General features: G+C 42.8%; 1 pseudogene; it reads left to right on the top strand.

The window, feature by feature from the left end:
• The first annotated feature begins 17 nt into the window (after positions 1–17).
• The window catches only part of LOC115112306 (titin-like), a 62,505-nt pseudogene continuing 43,389 nt past the window's right edge, over positions 18–19,133 (top strand).

Raw genomic sequence — 19,133 nt, 5'->3', positions numbered from 1 at the left:
ATCCCCCAACCCATGTCAAGATCAATCTGGTAACCAAGGATACAGTGACCCTGACATGGGTGCCACCTAAGAACAACGGTGGTTCTCCTGTGACGCACTACATCATTGAGCGCCTGAGCTGGGACACCAGCGGTCCGGAGAAAGAGACATGGAAGCAGTGTAACAAGCGTAACGTTGAGGAAACCATCTTCATCATTGAAGATCTTAAAAATGGAGGAGAGTATGAGTTCCGCGTCAAGGCTGTGAACGAGGCTGGCCCAAGCAGACCATCTGCTACCGCTGGACCAATCATTATCAAGGACCAGACATGTGAGTGAAAAGCCCAGTTAAGAAAAAGTCTGAAAGTTAAATAAGGAAAGCATAAAATATGCTCAGATTGAATGGGCATAAAACACCAACATTTCGGGGCAAAGTGCATTCTTCAGGGGGACAGCGCAGCACATGTATGCTATTGTAAATGCTTCTAAATGAGAGTTTACAAAAAATAAAAATAAAAACTTTGAATGACTTGAACTGACTCCATCCTCCATTGTTTAGGTGCTCCTACCATTGAACTGAAGGAACAGATGGAAGGTGAAGAGGGACTAGACGTTCATATTGTGGCTAGGATCCATGGCTGTCCATTCCCCTCCCTCGTATGGCAGAAGGCTCCCATTGCCAAGCCTGAAGACAAGGCTGTAGTGCAATATGATCAGCATGTCAACAAGCTGGTAGTTGATAACAAATGTACCCTACTGATCCAGCAGTCCAAGAGAGACGACAGCTCCCTTACACTATCACTGCTAGCAACAGTCTGGGCAAAGCATCTAAGGAAATAAAACTCACTGTCCTAGGTGAGGAATTTCTCTCTGAATTTCTTTCTTTCTTTCTGTTTGTTTAGTCTGCTTGATTGTGTTGTAATATGACACCATTGGCTCCTTTTCTTCCTCAACTCAGGACGACCTGGCGTACCTGTCGGGCCAATCGAATTCAAAGAGGTGTTTGCCGAGAGGATAACACTTGCATGGAAACCACCTAGAGATGACGGTGGCTCCAAGGTTACAAACTATGTCATTGAGAAGCGTGAGGAAAACAGAAAGTCATGGGTGCACGTTTCCAGACCCCAAAGAAGGCCTGTATACAGTTCAGAGGCTGACTGAGGGCCATGAGTATGAGTTCCGTGTCATGGCTCAGAACAAATATGGAGTTGGACCACCGCTGTACAGCGAACCTGAGAAAGCAAGGAATCTGTTCAGTAAGTTGAATGTACTATTGTATTATCAGCACTTTCTAAGTCAATGTCACTGTGGATATATTTCTTCCAACCAATTTTCTTATTGTTCATCTCAACAGCTGTCCCTGGCCAAGTTGAGAAGCCCTTAGTGGAAGACGTGACTCTTGAGTCAATGGTGATCATCTGGGGTGAGCCAAAATACGATGGTGGATCTCCAGTTAGTGGTTACTGGCTGGAGCGTAAAGAGACCACGGCTAAGCGCTGGACCAAAGTGAACCGCGCCCCCATCAGGGTCATGCCCCTGGGTCAGGAATATGAGATCACTGGTCTGCAGGAGGGAGCAATCTACCAGTTCCGTGTGACCGCAATCAACGCAGCTGGCATGGGACTTCCTAGTGTCCCATCGGATCCTGTTCTTTCAAGAGACCCTATTAGTAAGTTAACATATATAGGCTGAATCCCAAATGGCACCCTATTTCCAGCCTATTTAGTGCACTATAGGGCCCTGGTCAAAAGTAGTGGACTAAATAGGGAATATGGTGACATTTGAGATGCATAAATACAGTTTTTCTTACATGGGAAAGGGTTTTTTCTATTTTCTATTTGTTACATAGCTATGTTGTTTCTATTTTTTTGGCCTTCTGGCATTGTAAATGTCATCTTGTTTGTGTGTAGCTATCCCGGTCCCCCAACCCCCAAAGTAACAGACTGGACCAAGTCAACAGTGGATCTGGAGTGGATCCCACCTTTGATTGATGGTGGATCTAAGGTCACTGGTTACTTTGTTGAATACATAAACGAGGAAAAAGAAGCAGAAATTGAAAAACAGAAGGCAGCGGAAGCAGACAAAGTAGTAGTAAAACAGAAAAAAGTTAAGAAAATCATATTTGATGAAGATGGAAATGAAATATCAGAATCAGAAGAAGAAGAAAAGGTAGTAGGGATAAAAGACGGATGGGAAAAGGTAATTATTTAATAAATTATTTCTCAAATGTATTCTTTCTCAAACACTTTTGATCTTAATGGGACAACCTGCTAAATTAATTTAAATAACATCAAATTAAGAGTATCTGAATGTTTGTAAAATCTTTTATTTTTTTTTCAGGCTAAAGACAAGGAGATTAGAGGCACTAAGTTTGTTGTGTCTGGACTGAAAGAGCTGGGAAGGTACAAGTTTAGAGTGAGGGCAGTGAATGCTGCTGGCGTCGGTGAGCCCGGTCAAGTGGCTGAAGTTATTGAATGCAAGGACAGAACAAGTAAGACAAGACAACTATGATATGATATACCATTTGATTATCCATTTGTTAGTTCCATGATAGAGGCCTCTGTCCCAAATGGCACTCTATTCCCTATATAGTACACTACATGGGGAATAGGGTGGCAATTTGATGCAGACAGAGTGTTTGCCATCTTAAACCAACACACACATGTTTTTTAGTTGCCCCTGAAGTGGACTTGGATGCCACATTGAAGGAAAAGATTGTAGTCCATGCCGGTGGTACCATCCGCCTCCTGGCCCACGTGTCAGGCAAGCCTGCACCAGAGATCACATGGAACAGAGATGACCAGCCTCTACCAGCAGAGGCTAAGGTTGAAATCACTTCAATCAGCTCTGCTCTGGTTATCAAAAACTGCAGACGCCATCACCAGGGTATATACACCCTGAGTGCAAAGAATGAAGGAGGGGAAAGGAAGAAGGCTGTCATTGTGGAGGTGTTGGGTAAGAAGAGACTGTACTTATTCTTGTCATTGGTGATGTTGAGTATATCTCAGGTGATATCAGGAGCAGTATCTATCAAGCATCTCGGAGTAGGAGTGCTGATCTAGGATGATTTTGGCCTTTTAGGTCTTAATGAATAAGAGGGAGGGGGGCCTGATCCTAGATCAGGCCCAGGAGTTGAATGTTATTGAAAACTTGTTTCACATGTGGTTCTTAGATGTTCCCGGCCCAGTTGGTCAGCCCTTCTCTGGTGTGAACCTCACCACGGACTCCTGCAAGTTGAACCTGGTGCTCCCCTGAAGACGATGGTGGCTCTGCCATCACCAACTACCTAATAGAGAAGAGAGAGTCTGACCGCATGGGCTGGACAGCAGTCTCTTACACGGTCACCAGGCATAATGCTGTGGTCCAGGGTCTCATTGACGGAAAAGGATATTTCTTTAGAATCGCAGCTGAGAATATCATCGGAATGGGTCCATTTATTGAATCACAACGACCAGTTCTCATCAAAGATCCTATTTGTGAGTTCCTGCCTAATCAATACCAGAACTGACAGCTTTCTTTTGCTGTTACAAAACATAAGTGTATCCAGCAATTATTTATATTATTCCATTGGACCTGATATTTTGTGTCCTTTTTCCATGCTAGCTGTTCCTGAGCGTCCTGAGGATCTAGAAATCACAGCCATCACCAAAGACTCCATCAGTTTGACCTGGAGACCACCTAAGTATGATGGTGGTTCTGAGGTTACATGTTATGTGCTTGAAACTCGTCTGATTGGAAAGGATAACTTCACTAAGATCGATACTGATGACACGCTGAATGGATAGGAAGTTCACAAAGGGAGGTCTCAAAGAGAATTCCACCTATGAATTCCGTGTCATTGCTGTCAACGTGATTGGTCAGGGCAAGCACTCTTTCTGCACCAAGCCAATCAAGGTCAAGGAAGAACTTGGTAAGTGTTGAATAAGGGTTAGATAGTCATTCTAAATCTTTATAAATATATTGGTGTCTGTTATTTCTTTTTTAAATAAAGTTGTAAAAAATAATTGAAAACATCCCTTCTTTGTTCTGCCATCCTCAGAGCCCCCAACGATCGACTTGGACTTCCGTGACAGACTGGTTGTGCGTGTGGGAGACGTGTGCACCCTCCAGGGCCGCTTCACTGGGAAGCCAGCACCTACAATAACATGGACAAAGAACGAGGAAGAGCTGAAAGCAGATGAGGAGGTCACAATGACCAACACTAGTAAAACACTGTGCTTGGCTATGCCCAAGGCTAAACGAGAACACAGCGGCAGATACCAGGTGGTGGTGGAGAACATTGTTGGCTTACGTAAAGGAATCTGCAGTCTCAGTGTTGTTGGTAAGGTGGTGATGGTGTTCTTTGTTGTTTTTAATTGACAACCTAATGTCACTTTTATTTAACCCTTATAATCAAAATATGTTTGATTATTGATTGATCCATTTCTGATAGATGATTAATTATAAATGCTAATATTTTCCTCAGATCGCCCCCAGCCTCCAGAGGGCCCAGTGGTCTTCAATGAGGTCTACAGGAACTACATGGTGATTTCTTGGAACCCTCCTCTGGATGATGGTGGATGTGCCATCTCCAACTACACCATTGAGAAGAGAGACACAAACAGAGACCTCTGGATGCCAGTGACAACAGCTTGCACCAGGACAACATGCAAAGTTCCTAAGCTGATTGAGGGCAGAGAGTACATCATCAGAATCTGTGCTGTGAACATCCACGGTGTCAGCAACCCACTGCTGTCTGCCGAGACCAAGGCTAAGGATGTCTTCAGTAAGATACATACTGGAACAATATAAGTTACATCCATAATGCCACCCTATTCCTTATATGGTGCAGCCATACTTTTGACAAGTAAGGAATAGGGTGCCACTTTAAGATGCAACCATCTTTTTTGTCATGAATGCATTTTGCTTCAACTGATAAATTCTCTCTCCCATTACAGAGGTGCCAAATGCACCCAAACAGCCCATTGTGAAGGAGATCTATAAGGATCAAGCCCTTCTGACTTGGGAACCACCTGCTGATGGTGGCAAGCCCATCACTGGCTATGTCATTGAGAGGAAGGAGACCATGGCTAATAGATGGACTCGCGCATCCGGAAAAGACCGCATCTTCCCCAAAGTGGAGTACTTTGTTCCAGACCTCCTCGAGGGCTGTGAATATGAGTTCCGTGTCATGGCTGAGAACGTTGTGGGTCTGGGTGACCCCAGCCCTCCATCAAAGCCCATCTTTGCCAAAGATCCAATTGGTAAGTGACTATGCAAAAATAAATTAATACTTTACAAAATTTCTTTAAAATGTGATGTAATTTAATCAACTGTTTCTTCCCTCAGTGCCTCCAAGCCCCCCCGTGCTGCCAGAAGCTGTGGATTGGACAAAGGAGTCTGTCTCACTGTCTTGGCAGCCACCAAAGGACTGTGGCAGGGGAAAGATCTTTGGCTATCTCGTTGAGTTCACTAAAGCTGGAAAGGAGTGGCAGAAGGTGAATCAGACTCCTGATTCCTGCCAAGAAACCAAGTTCAAGGTCATTAACCTGGAAGAGGGAGAATATTACAGATTCAGAGTAACTGCTGTGAACTTTGCTGGTGAATCTGAACCCGCATACACCACAGATCCAGTGAAGGCAGAAGACAGATTTGGTAAAATTATATATAAATTTGTTTTCATAATTTGGGTAATTCATTATCATTGAAATAAAAAATGAATTATAACACCTATTGTTTTTCTAACCCCAAAAGAACATCCTGAGTTGGATGTTGAACTGGGTATGCCTCGTGAGTTGAAAGCCATGGCCGGAACCCATATCAATCTGGTTGCTGGAATCAAGGGAATTCCATTCCCCAAAGTCACATGGAAGAAGAACGATAAAGACGTCCCCACAAGAGCCGACATTGAGATCAATCCACTAGGATCTAAATTGGAGATGCGCTACTGTGCCCGTTCTGACTGTGGTGACTACACTCTGAACATTGAAAACTCATCTGGTTCAAGACTGCCACATGCACAGTCCTCGTCCTGGGTAAGGGATTTTTCAATTCTGTCAGTAATAAATGAAGACAGATGTAAAGTGTTTAGCATAATGTGTTGCTATAATTATGTTATTATTTACTCTTTACACTATTAGACAAACCTGGTCCAATCCAGCACCTGAGGGTTTCAGAGGTGAGAAGCGATTCAGCCTATCTCTCCTGGAAAGACCCCGAGGACAATGGAGGAGCACGTCTTACCAACTTTGTTGTGGAGAAGAAAGATGTGGCATCTGCACAGTGGGTGCCAGTCTGCTCTTCGTCTAAGAAACGCAGCATGATGGCCAAGCACTTGATGGAAGGAACATCATATTTGTTCCGCGTTGCTGCTGAGAATCAGTTTGGCAGAAGTGAATACATTGAAACAACCAAAGCTGTCAAAGCCATGAATCCTCTGTGTGAGTATCAATCAAACCAATACAGTAAGACCTACTGGTGTATTGTAATGTACATGGTATCTTGATAACTAACTTGACATCTGTAATCTAATCTCATCTAATCTAATGTATGTTCTATTTTCAGTCCCACCTGGTCCACCAAAGGACTTGCACCATGTAGATGTGGACAAGACAGAGGTCTGGCTTGTGTGGAACTGGCCTGACCGCAACGGAGGTAGTGACATCACAGGTTTCCTGGTTGAGTACCAAGAGGAAGGAGAGAGAGAGTGGGATGAATGGAACACCGTCAGCATCCCTGAGAGCCACATCACTGGCCTCGAGGAAGGAAAGACGTACAGATTCCGTGTGAGAGCGGAGAACGCTATCGGACTGAGTAGACCAGACACCACTGTTCCCGTCCTCTGCCAGGAGAAGCTTGGTGAGGTTTACTATATATTTATTTAATGGTTTGGTTTCTCTGTCATAAATTAATCCTGGTCCTATACTGAAAAGCAAGTTAAATAAAGATTCTCCATTGAAAATTATTCTTAGTCCAGGATTAAACTTAATCTGTGTCCAGGAAACCACCCCTATATGTATTGATTTGTAGACAACATAATTGCCATCATCAAACAAATATATAAATTAACCTATATTTTCACAGTGGCTCCAATTGTTGAAGTTGATGCCAAGCTGATCGAAGGGATCATCGTGAAATGTGGAAGCACAATCAGACTCCCTGCTATCATGAGAGGCATTCCTGCGCCTACTGCTAAATGGTCCATTGATGGAGCAGAAATTGTTCCCGAAGGCACAGTTAAGATTGAGAGTGACAACTATTCAACAGTTCTCAGCATCAATGATTGTTTGAGAAGTGACAGTGGAACCTATATTCTCACAGTTTCCAACCCTGCAGGAACCAAGACTCTGGCTTTGAATGTGACCGTTCTTGATGTGCCTGCAGCGCCCATTGGACCAGTTAATGTCCTTGAGGTTACTCCTGAGTACATGCTTATTGACTGGCGTCCTCCAAAGGATGATGGTGGAAGCCCTGTAACAGGTTACATTGTTGAGAAGAGAGAGGCTAAGAAGGAAACCTGGGGAGGTGTGTGCTCTGGTAGCACAGCAACAAAGCTTAAGATCCCTCGTTTGCAGAGTGGTGTTGAATATGTTGTGCGTATCCGTGCAGAGAACAAAATGGGTATCGGCGCTCCTCTTGAAAGTGCACCAACTGTCGCCCAACACACGTTTGAAGCCCCTGGCCATCCAGGCAAACCAAACACATCAGACATTGCAGAAGATGCTCTCACTGTTGGGTGGACCATGCCATTATTTGATGGAGGCAGTCAAATCACTGGATATATAGTTGAGCGTAGACATAAAGGGCGGAAAATGGATCCGTGTCAACACGACACCCTGTAAGGATCTCAGAATCAGAGTACTTGGTCTCTTTGAGGGAAATGAGTATGAGTTTAGAGTTTTTGCTGAAAACATTGCTGGTTTCAGTGGACCTTCTCCCATATCAGACCCAGCAAAACCCTGTCGTCAAATCAAAGCTCCTGGACCTCCAGTTAACCCCAGAATCAAGGACTACAGTAAGGAAAATGCAGACCTAGTCTGGATTAAACCCAACAAAGATGGAGGCAGTCCAATCATGGGCTACATTATTGAAATGCAGAAAGCTGGCGGAGAATGGGTGATCATCAACAAGGATGGTCACATTAAGCAGTGTGCTTACAGAGTTAAAGGCCTTGAAGAACACTCAGAGTACAGGTTCCGCATTAGTGCTGTAAATATGATTGGAGTTGGAGAGCCTAGAGAATGCCTTGAATCGGTGGTTGCCAAAGACATCATGATACCTCCAGAGATCGAGATGGATGCCTCAAGCCGTGAGCATTTGACTGTCCGTGTTGGACATAACATCAACATCATCGGTTACGTGAATGCCAGACCTGACCCAGAGATTATCTGGAAAAAGGGTGATGATGTTTTGGAAACTGCCAAGCGCACAACACTAACTCAAAACCTCCTGTTGTTCAACTGAGAATCAAAGAGGCAACCAGAGCAGACCATGGAAAGTATGTTTTGAAGGCTAACAACTACAGTGGTGAAGCCAAAGCTACAATAACTGTGAATGTGTTGGATAGACCTGGACACTGTCAGAATCTGAAGGCCACCTATGTGACCAAGACTCTTGTATGGTGTCCTGGGAGAACCCTGTGGACAACGGTGGCTCTGAGATTACAAACTACATTGTTGAGTGCCGTGAACCCAGTGTGAGGCTTTGGTCAATGATCTCATCTGACTGCACTAACCGCATGGTTAAAGCCAAACTCATGGAGGGCCACGAGTATCTCTTCCGTGTTTGTGCTGTGAACAAATGTGGCCCTGGGCCCACAGTTGAGACAAAACAACCAACCCTTGCCATCGATCCCATTAACAAGCCTGGTGAGCCAGAGAACTTCCGGGTAACTGATGTCGGTAAGAACTTTGTCTTCTTGAAATGGAGGAGGCCAGACTATGATGGTGGAAGCCCCAACATTGGCTACGCTTTGGAGAGCAAATTGGGAGCGGAAGAATGGGTGCCATTACATGAGGATCTGATTACAATACATTCTTCATGGCTGACAAGTGTGTGGAAAAACAAACCTATCAGTTCAGAGTGCAGACATGCAATGAAGGTGGAGAAAGTGACTGGGTGAAGACTGGTGATGTTCTTGTCAGAGAGGAGATCCAGAAACCAGTGCTTGATATAAAGTTAACTGGAGCCCTTGTGGTTAAAGCTGGAGAATCTATCAGAATTGAGGCTGGACTCAGAGGAAAGCCTCAACCAGAGGTGAAGTGGGTGAAGGACAAGGCCACAGGAGATAACCCCAGAGTTAGTGTTGAAACGGGCACAGATTATTCTAAATTCTTATGACCAAATCTAAACGCACAGACACCGGAAAATATGTTGTTACTGCCACAAACTCTGCTGGAACCTTCACTGGATACGCAATTGTTAATGTCTTGGATGTTCCAGGGCCTGTGAGAGACGTGAAGGTGTCTGGAATCGGAGTAGACAAATGTAGAGTTGCATGGGATCTCCCAGAAGATGAAGGTGGATGTGAAGTTGATAGCTATATCATTGAGAAATGTGAGACAAGAAGAATGGTCTGGTCCACATACTCTGCTTCACTTGTCACCAACTATTGCAATGTTACCCGACTAGTAGAAGGAAATGAGTACATCTTCCGCATCAGAGCAGAAAACAAGATGGGGACAGGTCCCGCAGTGGAGAGCAAACCTGTCACAGCTAGGACTCAGTTCAACAGACCTGGACCACCAGAATCACCAGAGATAACCAAGATCGGCAAGGAGGAAATGACAGTCGTATGGGCCCCACCAGAGAATGATGGTGGAAAGTCTATCAACTGGTTATATCCTGGAAAGGAAAGAAAAGCGTGCTGTCAAATGGGTGCCATGCACAAAGAGTACCATCTCTGAGAGACGCATGAAAGTCAGCAACTTGATTCCCAACCACGAGTATCAGTTCCGTGTCAAGGCTGAAAATGAAGTTGGACTGGGAGAGCCAAGCAAACCATGCAGACCAGTAGCAGCCAAAGATCCAATTGGTACATAATTTATGTATTTTTGAGATATTGTATTATTATTATTATTGGTTATGAATTTTCCTGTTGTTTGTACTAACATGCAGACATTTTGTTTTCCTTGATTCCAGAGGTTCCTGGTCCTCCAGGCAGTTTCAAGGTGATTGACAGCACCAAGATGTCCATTACTCTTGGGTGGGCCAAGCCCATCTATGATGGAGGTGCTCCTATCATTGGTTACATGGTTGAAATAAGAGACAAACTTGAACCTAAACCTGAAGTGATTGAAGCTGAAGCTGTTCCTGAAGATAAACCTGCAGATGAAGCTAAGCCTGAAGGTGAAGCTAAGCCTGAAGCAGCAGCAGGAGAAGGTGAGGAAAAATATGAAGAGGAAGCTGAGGATGAATCTGCTGCAGTTGCAGCTAAAGCTAAAGCTGAAGCTAAACGTAAGAAGAAAGAAGAGGGCTGGAAGAAGTGTAACACCGGTGCTGGTGTGCTGGTGCACACAGAATTCACCATTCCAAACTTGAATGAGAAGCAGATGTATGAATTCAGAGTCTCTGCACAGAACCAGGTCGGCTGGGGTCGTCCTGCTACACTCAAAGAGGCTGTCAACCCCAAGGAGGTCCTCGGTAAATAAATACTTCTTGATATAGGCCTAGATGAAAACACATCCAGTTGTTATAGAACTGTAGCTTATAGCTAATATTGTATAATGATTTCTTTATGTCTGATGTATGTTCTCCCCCTTTTCTCACCCACTAACAGAGGCACCAGAGATTGACTTGGATGCCAGTCTAAGGAAGGGCTTCACTGTTAGAGCAGGCTGCCCCATCAGGCTCTTCGCTACTATCAGAGGAAGACCATCCCCCAAAGTCACCTGGAAGAAGCTCGGTGTTGATAACGTCGCCAGGAGAGGGCACGTAGATCAGATTGATACTATGTCCTTCCTTGTGATCCCTGAGAGCACTCGGGACGACTCCGGCAGATACTCTCTCACACTCTCCAACTCCGCTGGGGAGAAAGCTATATTTGTCCGTGTTAAAGTATTGGGTAAGTCACTGAGGTCTATCCTTTAACTTTTTATGTCAGTCTGTGGAATGACAGATTACTATTCACTGTGAATTTTTTTTATGTACATTTAATTCTTTACAATGTCAAATTATTGTTATTAGTTTGATTACAGTATAATTGTTTGTACTGTTTGATTACAGTATAATTCTTTGTACTGTTTGATTACAGTATAATTGTTTGTACTGTTTGATTACAGTATAATTCTTTGTACTGTTTGATTACAGTATAATTCTTTGTACTGTTTGATTACCCCCATAATTGTTTGTACTGTTTGATTAGATAATTCTTTGTACTGTTTGATTAATGTATAATTCTTTGTACTGTTTGATTACAGTATAATTCTTTGTACTGTTTGATTACAGTATAATTGTTTGTACTGTTTGATTACAGTATAATTCTTTGTACTGTTTGATTACTATAATTGTTTGTACTGTTTGATTAAGTATAATTCTTTGTACTGTTTGATTACAGTATAATTCTTTGTACTGTTTGATTACAGTATAATTCTTTGTACTGTTTGATTACAGTATAATTCTTTGTACTGTTTGATTACAGTATAATTGTTTGTACTGTTTGATTACAGTATAATTCTTTGTACTGTTTGATTACAGTATAATTCTTTGTACTGTTTGATTACAGTATAATTCTTTGTACTGTTTGATTACTGTATAATTGTTTGTACTCTTATATGGACTGTATCCAATATTGATGTTACATTTGTTGAACAGATACTCCTGGACCTGTGGGAGGATTTGAGGTCTGTGATGTGACAAGCACCGGTTGTCAGCTGTCTTGGCTCCCTCCGGATAACGATGGTGGCTGTCAAATCCAGAACTACATTGTTGAGAAACGTGAACTCGAAAAGAAGACTTGGTCAAATTGTATCAACGACTTGAAGAAAACAAGCTTCAAAGTCACTGGCCTCACAGCTGGCTGTGACTACTACTTTAGAGTTATGGCAGTCAATAAATATGGCATTGGTGTTCCTAAAGACTCTCCAAAAGCCTATCTGACATCTGATCCTATAAGTAAGTGCACTGTTACAGTATGTCTTATATTATAATTAAATAGTGGATAGTGTAAGTGGATTTGATTGTTTTGTGTTTTGATTCACATAAATATCAAACATTTCTTTAAATAGGTGAACCTGATCCACCCAAGAAGATGGATGTCTTGGAAGTGACAAAGAACAGTGCCACTCTGGGATGGCTGAAACCTTTGAGGGATGGTGGAGCTAAGATCAATGGCTACATGGTTGATTACAAAAGGATGGCGAACCTGAAGATAAATGGACACCATATTCCGTTGTTAAAGACTTAACCATTGTAGTTGTTGGACTGAAAGAGGGCACAAAGTACAAGTTCAGAGTTGCAGCAAGAAATGTGGCTGGAACCAGTCTGGCAAGAGAAGCTGAGGGAGTATTTCAGGTCAAGGAGCAGCTGAGTAAGTCGCAAATATATTTTTTTAAATCCCAGAATTACCTTGTCTGGATTTAGTTTGGTATTCAAAAAAATTCCTGTTGCACACACCTTTTTAAGTCCTCATTTTAAGAACATGTTTTCCTCTCTTTTTTAGTGGCACCAAAGATCATCATGCCTGATAGTGTCACAGTAAAGGCAGGAGAGAAAATGAGAGTTGACGCTATTGTGGCTGGAAAACCTACACCATTCTGCAAATGGAGGCAAGGAGCCGATGATCTGTTGACATCTGATCGTCTCATGGTGCAAAAGTCTCCAAACTGCATTTCACTCATCATGAAAGACGTCTCAAGAAAGGACAGTGGTTATTTCAGTCTTTCTGCTGAGAACAGCACCGCCAAAATAAGCCAGATCCTTAGAGTCGTAGTACAGGGTAAGTTTTATTGAGGAAACTCGAAATAGTTGACTAACACACTGCCAGAATGCATAGCCTAAATGGATGCTGTTGGTACATGTCTTCATTGCACAGATAAGCCTGGGCCTCCTGATGCTCCCCTGGAGATCGCTGAGCTTGATATTGATGCCTGCACACTTCAGTGGAACCAACCCAGTGAGGATGGTGGAAGCAACATCACTAACTACGTCATTGAGAAGTGTGATGTGAGCAGAGGAGACTGGGTCATAGCTTCTGGCTCATGCACCACAACCAGCTACAGAGTTGGCAAGCTTACCCCTGGAATGGAGTATGGCTTCCGTGTCCGAGCTGAGAACAGATTTGGCATCTCGGAGCCAATCTATTCAGAGAAAATTATCGCTAGATATCCCTTCGGTGAGTTAAACAAGACAAGGTATAAGCATGGGCCCCCCCACCACCCCAAAAAAGCCTATTGTACAATGAATTATGACATTCTAAGTAATCTAGGCCTCGATTCAATCAGATCCGCTTTAGCCAACATCCACATAGTGGTTATTTTGACGGTGTCGAAAGTGGAACTGTGTTATAGCTGTCAATTTCACAAGTGGCTCCTGGCATTATACCCAAAGTGGACATTGCCATTGGCTGCATCAAACCCATGCAGCCCTGTTTACAAGTTCGAACACTGGAAAGTGAGATGTAATCTACACCTCGTTGATAGAAAACCTCATTATTTTGAAATTATTTCTATATAGCCTACACCTTCTTGTTCTGAACATCTAACGCGAGTGGGGCGGGTGTGGCTTTGTGACAATGATCGCAAGAGCAGCTTCTCATTGATTTGACGGCTCCTAGGCAGTTCCACCTCCGCCATCGCCAGAACATTCGTTATGCGGGTGTCTACTGTCGCCGGTTAACGTTGATCGGATTGAATCTAGGCCATATTCTGTTTGTTAATCTTGCAAACTAACTCCACATTCTAATTCCAGATGTCCCAGGCGAGCCCAGAAATCTGTGTATCACAAAAGTTAAGAGTGAAGCAGTGTCTCTGTCCTACGAGACCCCATTAACTGATGGTGGCAGTCCTCTTACCGGATACTGCATTGAGCGTAAAGAGAGGAACAGCCTTCTCTGGGTAAGAGCAAATGAGTCCGTTGTCCGCGGACTTGAATACAACTGCACAGGCTTAATGGAAGGTCTGGAATATGCATTCAGGGTGTCTGCCCTCAACAAGGCCGGCCAGGGTAAACCAAGCAAACAGACTGACTGGGTCACAGCAAGAACACCCATCGGTAAGTTATGAGCATGTGATGTGCGGCTTACCGTGTCCCTCACTGGCTTTGAAATCTGCAATCTGTCAATTAAAACTGTTGTCATTTTCTTATTCTAGATCCACCTGGGAAACCTGAGGTAATGGATGTGACAAAAGAGCACTGTTTCACTTGTTTGGACTCGCCCCCAAAATGATGGAGGTAGCAAGCTCATTGGATACTATGTGGAGTACATGAAGATTGGTCAAGAAGTAGAGAAATGGGTTCGCTGCAATGCCAACTGCCAGAACGTCAAAACAGAAGACTATGTTGTAACTGGCCTGGAGGAGGGAGCCCAGTATCACTTCAGAGTTTTCGCCAAATCAGCAATCAACATCAGCTTGCCTTCTGAGATCTCAGATGCCATTCCAGTGTTTGCAGAGAATGGTAGGCACTACTGCTTCTTCAGAACATTGACAAAACAAAGTTGTTTTTGTTTTTATCCATCTAATGACTAAATGCAATTTTTTTAATCCCAAAATGATTCAAAATAAATGTGGATGCATGGTCAACACAGACCTTTTACTTGATGTGATGTGTCTCTTGTTTCTCCAGTTCCCCCCAGGGTCGAGCTGGGAGTGGACATGAAGAACATGATCATAGTGAAGGCTGGAGAAAATGTCTCCTTTGATGCAGTAGTGTTTGGAAAACCACTGCCCAAGGTTACATGGAAGAGAAATGGTGTTCCATTGAAACTGGTTGATGGGATGAAGATGACACAGAAGAGACACACACACATTCTGGAATTGTTCTCTGTAGCAAGGAAGGAGTCTGGAGAGTACACTATTTTAGCTGAAAACCCCAATGGCACTAAATGTGCCAATATTAAGCTCAAGGTTCTAGGTATGCGAAATTATAATAACAGTTAAACTAAATGTGTCTTTTTATTATTGTGCACAAATTCCAAACTGATGTTGTAGCTTCATGCTAATACATTTTATTTTTGTATTTGTATATACTCAAACTCTTTATAACGGCTCGAGATATGTTAGTGTGATGTATATGAATGTGTTTGTGATGGTCTGCAAGAGAATACAGAATACAATATTCATATATTCAGAATCAACTGTTGATGTGTAATATCATCTGTGTTCTCCTTAGACAAACCCGGCCCACCAGCCGGAGTGAAAGTCACCAAGGTGTTTGCGGACCGTATTAAGATGAGGTGGGAGCCACCTGTTGCAGATGGAGGCTCTGAAATCATCAACTACATCATTGACAAACGTGAAACCAGCAGAGCGAACTGGGCTCTGGTCACCTCCAATATCAATGGTCAACTGACTGATTGCACAGTAGATAAACTCATGCAGGACCATGAATACCAGTTCAGGGTCAGTGCTGAGAACCAGTATGGTATTGGGGACCCCATCCTCACTGACCCTGTCATGGTCAAAATCCATATGGTAATATTACAAACATGTTTGAATACATCATTTTATATATATTAAAATATATATATATATTATATATCATATTTTAGTTTGATTGCGTTGGAAACAGTGGGACTTCTTCTGCTTGTGCAATGTTTAAGTGTTTTCTTCTTCTCCTTCTCTCTCTTTCTCTCTCATTTGCAGATGTTCCTGGTCCTAGTGAGCCACCAGTTATTACCAACATTACAGCCAATTCTATGACTGTCAGCTGGAAAGCGCCTGCTGATGATGGTAAAGCTACCATTCTGGGTTACATGGTTGAGAAACGTGAAGCATCAGAGCTCAACTGGGCTAAAGTCAACCGTAAACCAGTGATTGACAGGAGCATCAAAGCTGCCCAGCTCTCAGAGGGATCTGAGTATGAGTTTAGAGTGATTGCCATGAACAAAGCTGGATTTGGCAAACCAAGTGATGCATCCAATGCTGCCCTTGCTGTGGATCCTGTGTGTATGTATAACAGCAACATTTGCTCACTTAAATCATAAAAGGATTATGTCCCAACACTTCTCGCTGACATTCTCTTATGTTCTTCCATCTTCAGATCCACCTGCACCACCTGCTTCCCTAAAGTTGTCGACTCAACACACAGCACCATTAGCTTGTCTTGGACCAAGCCTGCTTACGATGGTGGTTGTGAAATCTTTGGCTACCTTGTCGAGTGCAAGAGAGCTGATGCTGAACACTGGACGAAGTGCAATGTGCCCAAAAATCTGCAAGAAACCAAGTTCCTGGTTACTGGTCTCATTGATAAAACAGAATATGTTTTCCGTGTCTTTGCTGTGAACAAGATCGGATACAGCGAGCCAAGTGAAATTCCTGGGAAACACGAGGCCAAAGACATCCTGAGTATGTCAACATTATCAGAAAACACTCAAGTCTGTACAGAACCATTACTAATATTAGTAATCCACCAATTGTAAATAAACATGTAATACACTATCTATTCAACTAAAATACATCCATGTCTTGTCTTGTCTGACTCTATAAATTTCTATTTGAACTTGCAGTTGCTGCTGATGCTGAGCTGGATGCAGACCTTCGCAAGGCACTGGTCCTGAGAGCCGGAGTCACAATGAGACTCTATGTGCCACTGATAGGACGTCCCCCACCCAAGGTGGTGTGGACCAAGGTCAATGCCAACCTCAAAGAACGAGCAGGAATAATGATCAAAACGACTGAATGGGATACCCTTATGTACATTGAGGATATCAACAGATATGATGCTGGCAAATACATTTTGTCTCTTGAAAACGAGAGTGGAAAGAAGTCTTACACTATCGTCGTGAAGGTCCTAGGTAGGCTATGATTCTTGTCTTAAGATAATATTATTTTGAGAAACAAAATTTGGTTTTACCTTCTACATAATGCCATAAAATAATATAATGTATTATTTTTTCTATAGATACTCCTGGTCCACCACTGAATCTGATTGTGAAAGAAACATCTCTGAACCATGCATCCATCGGCTGGGATCCTCCTCTGATTGATGGAGGAAGCCCAGTGAAGAGTTACATTGTTGAGAAGCGTCTTGCAGAGAGAAAGGCATGGTCCTGTGTCATAGCCGAATGCCCCAAATCTACTTTCAGGATTCCTAACTTGGAAGCTGGACAAGCCTACTGTTTCAGAGTCTTGGCTGAAAATAACTATGGTATCGGAGAAGGTTGTGAGACTGCCGGAGTTGTAAGAGCTTCAGGTATGTTTTATTGGATGTGATCATGTTTTTTTTAACTATTAGATGTTAAATGCCATTTGTTAGTTAGATTTGTAATAATCAAATGACCTTGTTATCTGATTTCAGAACTACCTGGAACAGTTATAGATTTTAAGGCACTGTCGATCACTAAAGATTCCATTCATATTGGCTGGAAAAAGCCAATCAGTGATGGTGGAAGTCACATCAGTGCTTATCTTCTGGAGCTTCAGGAAGGTGAAGAGAAGTATACGGAACTAGTGAAAGGAAAGGTCATGTCACATATGATGGTTGAACTTAAAGAAGGAAAGGAGTACTCTTACAGGGTGAAAGCAATAAATGAGTCTGGAGAGGGACCACCTTCGGAGCTCACTGTGATCGCTAAAGATCAAACCGGTAAGTCCAGTAGTCCAGTGTTAATTAGCTAGGCTATTAAACCACTCGTAAAATACACCGGAGACAAAATGCATGGCCATTTTAGATATATATATATATCTATTGGTAATCTTCAAGTTTTTTTTCAACTGTTCCTAATATTTCTAGCATAAATGTGTTCTATTTTAGCATTATGTTACTGCACTTATAATTGTATCTGGTTCATAGATTAATAAGCAGTGTTCCTAACTTGCAGTTGCACCTGATTGTGACTTGAGTGGCATCCCAGATCTGTGTTATGTTGCCAAGGAGGGAAGCACAGTCCGTATCAACGTCCCTATTGTTGGCAAACCAGCTCCTTCAGCCATCTGGAAGAAGGGAAATGTTTCTCTGGGAGACAGTGGAAGAATGTCAGTTGAATCTACACCTACTTTGACAACTTTGCTCATCCGTGATTGCCAGAGAGGTGATGCAGAAAATTATACAATCCTGCTAAGAAACACTGCAGGAGTCAAAGAAGCAAAGATGCAGATAAAGGTGATTGGAAAACCAGGAATCCCAACAGGACCATTCAAGTTTGATGAAATCACTGCCGATGGAATCACTCTGGAGTGGGGTCCACCAAAAGATGATGGTGGGACTGAAATATCCAACTACATTCTGGAGAAGCGGCACTCAACGGCCAACAAGTGGGCTACTGTGGCATCTGCTATCCAGAAGAATACTATGAGAGTTACCAGGCTCCATGATGGTACTGAATACATCTTTAGAGTGTTTGCAGAAAACAAATATGGAGTTGGAGAATGCCTCAAATCTGATCCAGTGATGGCTCAGCATCCATTCAGTGAGTTCTTGTCATACATTGAAAATATAAAATAAAATGTTTGAAAGGAAGAGTTATTAGGACTTCAGAAATCTGTATTCATCAATAGTTTGATGATTGATTGATATATGTACTATATGGCAATAATTTCACAAAACTGAAAACATTCTTGCTTCACCAGATGTGCCTGATGCACCTGCACCACCAGAGATTGTGAGCATTCGCCATGAGTCAGCCATTTTAAATTGGACTGAACCTAAAGAAAATGGAGGCTCACCAATCACTGGTAATTATGGAAACAGTATTTTTAGTAATCCATAGAATTTCCATGGACTGTAAGGAAAATGGACATGGACAATGAACTATTCCTGATATTATTGCTGAATGGTAAATGATAATGTATTGTTGTTATTATTATTATTATATTTGCAGGCTATCATGTCGAATTCAAAGAAAGGAACAGCTTGATGTGGAAGAGAGCCAATAAGACCCCTATTAGGGTAAAGGACTGCAGAGTGACTGGACTGATTGAAGGCCTGGAGTATGAATTCAGAGTCATGGCAATGAATGCGGCCGGTTTAGGAAGGCCAAGCAGGGCAACAGAACCAGTCATCGCCCTTGATCCAATTGGT

This window comes from Oncorhynchus nerka, unplaced genomic scaffold (genome assembly GCF_034236695.1).
Source record: "Oncorhynchus nerka isolate Pitt River unplaced genomic scaffold, Oner_Uvic_2.0 unplaced_scaffold_1919, whole genome shotgun sequence".
NCBI classification, from domain to species: Eukaryota; Metazoa; Chordata; class Actinopteri; order Salmoniformes; family Salmonidae; genus Oncorhynchus; species Oncorhynchus nerka.
The sequence above is the reverse complement of the archived record's forward strand: the minus strand, read 5'-3'. Positions and strand labels throughout refer to the sequence as shown.